We start from the raw sequence: 8,131 nt of genomic DNA on the forward strand, positions 1-8,131 counted from the left end.
ACGTTCTGCGCCTTCCACAACCTGAACACCCACAACGCCAGCGACTGCCAAGAGCTCAAAGCCATACAAGTAGGACGCTACGGTCGACGCCCTGAGCGCAGCAACCGGGGCTATGGCCATGGAGGAGGACGTGGAGGCGGACGCTCAGACGACCGTGTCCCATGCCAGGAATGGCACGACAGGCATCGTGAGGACCGCTGGCAAGACCATCCTCGCGAGGGGACCGGGACGGACCAGGCTCTTGAGGATCGCCCCCAAAGCAACGCCGGTCTTGCCCCGCTGCCGCCACCAAGAAGGAATGACGATTATTATCAGGACGAGGGGGCTGGGGGCTTCCAGGAGCCGCGTGCAATCGCCTGCATATTGGGCGGTGCCCATGCCCCATCCTCTCAGCGCGTCTTCAAACGGTTTGCCTATGAGGTGAACGCGGTGCTCCCCAAGCTTGAGGTCGCGCGCCCGCTCAAGTGGTCCCAGTGCGCGGCCACCGCCGACGTCCTCCCGATGTTGTGTTCCCAGTCATCAGCAATGTGCAGGTTACAAAGACCCTCATCGGCGGTGGTGCTGGGCTCAACGTCCTGTCCATCGACATGTTCGACAACCTCCAAGTGCCATATGAGTAGCTCCAGCCTACCATACCTTTCTCAGGAGTGACCGACGGCTCTGCCACACCAATAGGGCAGGTCCGCCTGCCTGTCACCTTTGGCACGTGCGACAACTACCGCACCGAGCTCGTCGACTTCGAAGTCGCGCACATCCGCTTGCCATACAACAACATCCTCAGGTATCCGGCCCTGGCCAAGTTCATGGCGGTCACCCACCACGGCTACAACGTCCTCAAGATGCATGGAAGCGGCGGGGTCATCACGGTCCCGTGTGAAGAAAGGGATGCAGTGTGCTCCCTCGAGCGCCCCTTCCAAGATGCAGCAATCGACGACCCCGACAACAAAAGTGAGGGCCCTCCGGAGGCCACCCCCAAGAAGGAGCAGCTGCGCCATGCAGGACCTCAGGAGGATGCTGTCGTGGTAGGAGCCTCATCAGGATCAGCGTCCGTCCCAAGGGCGCCTCCCTCCATCGCATAGGAAGGCGCGCCCAGCGCCCTCCTCGGGCAAGGCTCCTCGGGCAGGGTTCGGGGGCTCTCTTCTGGAGGGCCTCAGGCCTTGCCAACCTCATGAGGGAGGCGCTTGGGCACCACTTGGAGGCATGCTACGCGGCACGTTTTCCTCAGGAGGACATAGGGCAAGGGGTCCCCACCACTCAGGAGTTCATTGCCAAGACCACACAGGAACTGCAAGACGCAAGAGCCATGCGTGGTGACAGCCGCTCACAGGGCGCAGCTCACCAACCAGGAGAGGGTGCTAAGCTGCGTGTCTGCATCGATGTCCCAGGGCTCAATAGGGCCGCGTCTGAGGTGCCCTTGTGGCCTTCGCGTGTGGGCCATTGCGAGGGCCCGCCACACAGCTACGTTCGCATGCCCCTCGGCTTGCCGAGCATGGCGTCGGTGTAACACCCACTATGCGGCTATATCTCCCACGTGTCGGAGCACAACTTAGAGGCATAACCGCATGGTAGGCATGTCGCAAGAGGGGTAATCTTTACACATCCCATGTACTGAAAAGAATGGGATAAAGAGTTGGCTTACAATCACCACTTCACACAATACATTAATATAGCATACATCATCCCGAATACAATCAAGGTCCGACTACGGAACCAAAATAAAAGAAGCCAACCCCAATGCTAGATCCCCGATCATCCCAACAGGGCTCCACTACTGATCAAAAGGGAATGAAACAAAACAAAGACGACGATCTTCATCAAGCTACCACTTGAGCTCGGTTGCATCACCTGCACTGGTATCATCGGCACCTGCAACTGTTTGGAAGTATCTGTGAGTCACGAGGACTCAGCATCGGTATCTATGCAACTATTTAAGCTTATGGGTAGGAAAGGTAGTGAGGTGGAGCTGCAACAAGCACTAGCATATATGGTGGCTAACTTATGCAAAAGAGAGCGAGAAGAGAAGCAAAGCACGGTCGAGAACCTAATAATGATCAAGAAGTGATCCTGAAGCTACTTACGTTCAAGCATAACACGAGACCGTGTTCTCTTCCCAGACTCTGCCGAAAAGAGACCATCACCGCTACACACATGGTTGATTCATTTTAATTAGATTAAGTGTCAAGTTCTCTACAACCGGATATTAACAAATTCACATCTGCCCATAACCGCGGGCACGGCTTTCGAAAGTTCAAAACCCTGCAGGGGTGTCCCAACTTAGCCCATCACAAGCTCTCATAGTCAAGAAAGGATATTCCTTCTCCCAGGAAGACCTGATCAGTCTCGGAATCCCGGTTACAAGACATTTCGACAATGGTAAAACAAGACCAGCAAAGCCGCCCGATGTGCCGACATCCTGATAGGAGCTGCACATATCTCGTTCTCAGGGCAACACCGGATTGTCCAAAATTCCGGTAGGCTAGCCCATAGTTGCCGCTGGTGGCCACCGGCGGTTGACAGGTTCGGGCCAACACTTAGACAAGCACTGGCCCGGGGGGGGGGGTTAAAATAAAGATGACACTTGAGTCTGCAGAACCCAAGGGAAGGTGATAGGTTGTTAGGCAAATGTAAAACCAAGGTTGGGCCTTGCTGGAGGAGTATTATTCAAAGGGAAGGGTTTCCATAACACCCAACCGTGTAAGGAACGCAAAATCAAGGAACATAACACCGGTATGACGGAAACTAGGGCCGCAAGAGTGGAACAAAACACCAGGCATAAGGCCGATCCTTCCACCCTTTACCAAGTATATAGATGCATTCAAGTAAATACGATATAATAATGACATCCCATCAATATCCATGTTCCAACAAGTAACAAACTTCATCTTCACCTGCAACAAACAACGCTATAAGAGGGGCCGAGCAAAGCGGTAACATAGCCAAACAACCGTTTGCTAGGAAAGGTGGGTTAGAGGCTTGACATGGCAATATGGGAGGCATGATATAGCAAGTGGTAGGTATCGCAGCATAGCAAAAGAGTGAGCAACTAGAAAGCAAAGATACAAGTGATTTTGAGGGTATGGTCATCTTGCCTGCAAAGTTCTCCGAGTTGACGAAAAATTGATCCTTGTAAGCGTACTCAACGGGTTCCTCGATCACGAACTCGTCTCTCGGCTCTACCCAAGGCAGGAACACAAGCAAAGGAAGCAACAATCAACCACGGTGCAATGCACAAACAACATGATGCAAAACATGGCATGACATGCGGGATGTGATATGCAATGCATATGCGTGCTCCGGAAGGAAAAGATTGATCAAGTCATCAACTTGGAAATCCAAGAGTGCTGCTGGAAAGATGAGATGATTTTGGTTGAAATCGATATAAAGATCACCGGAATCGGATGCACGGTTTGCAAATGGCAAGCAAAACAAGAATGGCACAAGTCTGCGATTAACAGCACGATGCCATCTAAAATACAACAAGAAACTAAGCTACTACACTGCAACATAGCAACAAATCACATGGCAGCAATCTACTCAAGAGCGGGTTCAAAAAAGCATGGCAAAAGTGGAAAAGATATCAGCTTCACAGACTTGGTGAAAATACTAACATGCCAGGAATTAACATCAGGAAGCAATGTTTAGAGCAAGCAAACAACATGCTACAGGAACATATCATAGCAAAACAAGGCATGGCATGAATCTACTCAAAGCATAGGACAAAAGTCCCTTATTGACCATGAGCCAAAAAGGCACAGAAGATATGATGGCACCCATGTAAACATAGCATGTTTTATAAATAGATTCAGACTTAGCAGAAAACTGAGCATGACATAAACAGAATTATGAAGGCCTCTTTGCGAGCTCGATTCACACATCACAAGGCCTTGCATGACAAGCTAAGCATAGAATCAGCAAGAAGACATGTTCATAAGGTTAACCATGGCAAGAACAAGTTTATAGCATGCTTGGGTCAACTACAACATCCATGGCAAAATTGATTAACATGTAAACAATCTGCCAGGAACATTTTATAGCAAAAGTAGAGCAAGATTAAGTCATGCTAGGACACTCCATAAAAGCAAATAGGGGCATGGATGGATAGAGCACAACCATATGTCCAAATCATCCTTACTGAAGCAACTCAAAACAAGCATGGATCTCGCTGTAGCATCATGGTTACAGGGCATAAAAATAACAGTAGGAAAAGGACCTAGTAAAATTCTAAGTCCCTGAAAACGGCAATATCACGAAGACTAGTTTGCATGCTTGTGCTATTCACCACATTGATCACAAAAATACATGGCATGCACCCCTGTAAGATAGCATGGCATAGACCAAAACACATGTAGAGCTCATGCCCATATGAAGCACACAACAAAAGTGACAAAAATGGCAAATCCTCATGATCTGCTAAGTTACAACACATAACAATTTTTAGCACTCTTGCATCAGTGATTTGGACATCAAGATGGACTCAAACAAGCATGCCACAATGGAACAAAATGAAGTGCACATCATGATGAACATTTGACATATCACACGGACGAAACGGAGCTACAGATGAGAAGTTATGGCAGGATGAACATAGCATGAAAAAGTTGCAGAAAAGGACTTGGACAGAAATTATACCCTCAGGGCCAGATCTAGGGTTCGTCGATGGCGCGCGAAACGAGGTCAACTCCGGCGAGGGGGCCTTCTCCGGCGAGGTGCGGCTGCGGAGGAGGTTGTGGAAGACACCGTTGAGGAAAGGAGACGGCGGATCCGGCCATCCCCAGCCCGGATCTGAACGGTGGAAGCCAGGCGGCCATCGGGGGAGATGGAGGAGCGGAGCGGGCGGCGTCGCGGTCCCCGTGCTCCGGCGAGCTTGCTGGAGGTCGAGCACGATGTGGAGGCGCGGTGGTGAGGTGCGGACGGTGGCGACGCGAAAGCCGAGGCAAAGTCCGGTGAGGTCGGAGCAGTGCCGGTGAAGCGCCGACAAGGTGTGAGGCGGAGGAGGAGTGCACGGGCGAGCGGTGGAGGAGGGCGGGCCCGGCGCGGCCCGGTTTGGCCCAGGGCGGGCCGGATCTGCGCCCCGGGTGGCGCGTTGAAGTGGGGAGCTGGCGGCAGTGACGTGGCGCGACGCGAGTGGAGGGAAGCGGCGGCGCGGTGACGTGGCAGCTTCGGATTGGCTGGAGTAAGGTGGCCGGGCGCAGCGGACATATCCGGCGCGGACGGATATGTCCGGCGGCGCGAGGAGGAAGACTCTAGGGTTTCATCTACGTGAATTTTTGAAGGGAGACACATATTTATAGGTAGGAGGAGGTTGGAGTGTCCAAATGAGGTGTAGTTTTCGGCCACAGGATCGTGATCCGGAGGCAGAGGACATGGAAGGGGTTTGGAAGGGTTATTGGGCAACTTTAGAGGGTTGTCGGGCTGCAACACACACGAGGTCTTTACGGTTACCCGGTTAACCGTTGGAGTATCAAACGGACTCCAGATGGCATGAAACTTGACAGGCGGTCTACCGGTGGTGTACCAAGGCCGCCTGGCAAATCTCGGACAATTTCGAGAATGTTTAGTACCCGCTCACGAAAAGAGACAAAAGGGGCGCCGGAGGATGTAGGAGTGCTGGATTGCAAAACGGACAACGGGGAAAATGCTCGGATGCATGAGTCGAACACGTATGCAAATGTGATGCACATGATGACATGATATGAAATGCATGACATGAACAAAAAGCAAAACAAAGACAAAACCCAATGACGAAGGGAAACTCATATCGCATCTCTGGAAAAGGCAATAGTCGGAGTTACAAATATGGAAAGTTGTATCCGGGGCATTACAGTCGGCCTATCAGTGCAACATGCAGCGTGACCTGGCGGCTCAAGAGGCAAGGTACCGTGCCGTCCTGGAGGAAACAGAGATGGTCTTCAAGGAGCCTCCTGAGGCTCAGGGCTCCGGTGGCTCATGAGGAGTCATTTCTTCGACGCACGCCTTCAGCTGCACCAACTCTGCTTCACCTATAGAACCAGGTGACATATTCCAAGCTTGTTTAAGGTGGGAGTGGCCCTCGGGCTGCATTACTCCCAGGACGCGTGGGTCCGTCCCTGCGGCATGTTTCCCTTTTGCTCATGTCTTTAGCTTACTTTGCTGGGGGCGCCCCTCGGGCTGCATCATCCCCAAGCCGCTTGGGCCGGACCCAGTGGCATGTATCTTCCTGCATTTACCCAAGCTGATTTGCCTTCCCAGCTTAACCTGCCTACGGTTATCACCTGCTCGATCTTCGCCTCCCATGGGGCCTCCGCACAAGCACGTCGCTGGTGCATGGGTCCGTCCCTACCACGTCAACAAATCTGAGCGGTCGAGCTCTGGCTCGTGGCACGCCCTGTGCACGTCACCTCACCAGGCCCTCAGCGCCTTCACTTCATACGAAACAACTAGCGGCAAGAAGGCGGCTGTAACGGCAAACCATGTTCTTCTTTTGCATGTTCATAGGGACCCCATGGGGAGGATAGCAGGCGGCACCGCAAGTCTTCTTTTCTCTCGTGCACTTCGCTTGTGCGTTAAAAGGGGGGCTCCTGAGCATCATGACTCAGGAGCTCTTACTGGATCTCCAGCCCTCACCCCCTGGCCTTGACCACGGCATCACGATCTGGCATACCAGCGGGGGCTGAGCTCACTCGAGGGCCGGGACCTGAGGACGCAGAGCACTAAGGAGAGCATGGAAGGAGGGAAACCCGTGTGGGCCAGCCTAGCTATGCTGCACAAGTTGGCGTGCAGCCCTAGTGCAACATCAGGAATCGCCACGAAGTTCACAAGATAAGTCTCGCCCTCGGATCGACTAAATGTCTGAGCCTTGTGGTCACCCACGCCTTGCCGCAACCCCGTTGCGGCCACGTCAACTCCCTTTCTTCCCTTACCGTGGCTGCTTGAGCGCTAAGGGGGACCTCCTGAGCATCACGCCTCAGGGGCTCTTACTTGACCTCGGGCCGCACACCTCCTGGCCTTGACCACGGCACGCAACCTGGCATACCAGCGACGGCTGTAGCTTGCCTGGGGACCGGGACCTGTCAGCGTAGAGCAACAAGCCATCTCGAGGAAAGAAAGGGGGGACCGAGCCTTAACAGGACGCGCGTTCACCAAATCTTCATAAAAGGGAAAATAAGCACAAAGGACATTACAGACCTTATATGCCCCCACGGGGCGCTTCATGATTCTTTGCAGGGAATGAAAGCTAAGACTAAGAAGGACCCTATCTACACCCTCCAGTGGCAGACGCCATCATCAACAGTGGGCCACGGGAGGCCGGCGCCAACCCCACCCAGATCAGCGGTGACGACGGCCAGATGCGGTGGCGCTGCTCCGAACGCGGTGAGAGCTCGGGGGCACGTAGCTGTCGTCGCTTGTCTCCGGAGTCTCGTAGAGCTTAGGAGAGCTGCTGGACTCCCAAGGGCTGCTGCTGCTGGAGTGGCCGTGAGCGGAGCGCATGTCAGCCTCACGCTCCTCTCCGGAGCAGCACTCCAGGCGGCGGCCCTCGGCATCGAAGACCTTGAAGAAGAGCGGAGACGCCATCGTACTCAAGGTGGATCGCGAGGGCACCCCTCGCGCGGCAGACCCGTGCGATCTCGCCCCAGCCATGAGTCATGAAGATCTTACCGGATGGGGACCGCTTCGATCTCTGCTCCAGTCGCCGGAGCACCGCAGTCGGCGTGCTGCAACCAGAGCTCGAGAGGCCCCCTCGGCGGCATCACGTCAGAGAAGAACCGCGGGAAGCAGATCCAAGAGCTTGGGGGCATCGGCGCCCATAGCACTAGCTCGCGCGAGGTGTCCACGGCATGGATTCCAGGGGTGACGGCGCGGCGACCCTGGGCGTGGCGCGGTCGGCCCTGCTCGTCGCTCCTCCTTCCAGAGTCCTCAGCTTGGACATACAAGTGTAGCGGATACCCTAGGGGAGGCCACCCGCACCAAGGCCTCGTCACCACCTGCATCGCCGCTTCGTCACGGCAGTGGATCGCCCTTTTCTTCGGTGGAAGTAGCTCCGGGTCATCTCGGGGGGCCTTCCCCATTTCTTCGGCGGAGAACCTTCTGATAGGTGCCATTGATGTTAGCAGTGGAGCGAGGAGGAAGAAGCAAGCGAGCAAGGAAGAGATGG

Source organism: Triticum urartu, chromosome 7 (assembly GCF_003073215.2).
Source record: "Triticum urartu cultivar G1812 chromosome 7, Tu2.1, whole genome shotgun sequence".
Taxonomy (NCBI): domain Eukaryota; kingdom Viridiplantae; phylum Streptophyta; class Magnoliopsida; order Poales; family Poaceae; genus Triticum; species Triticum urartu.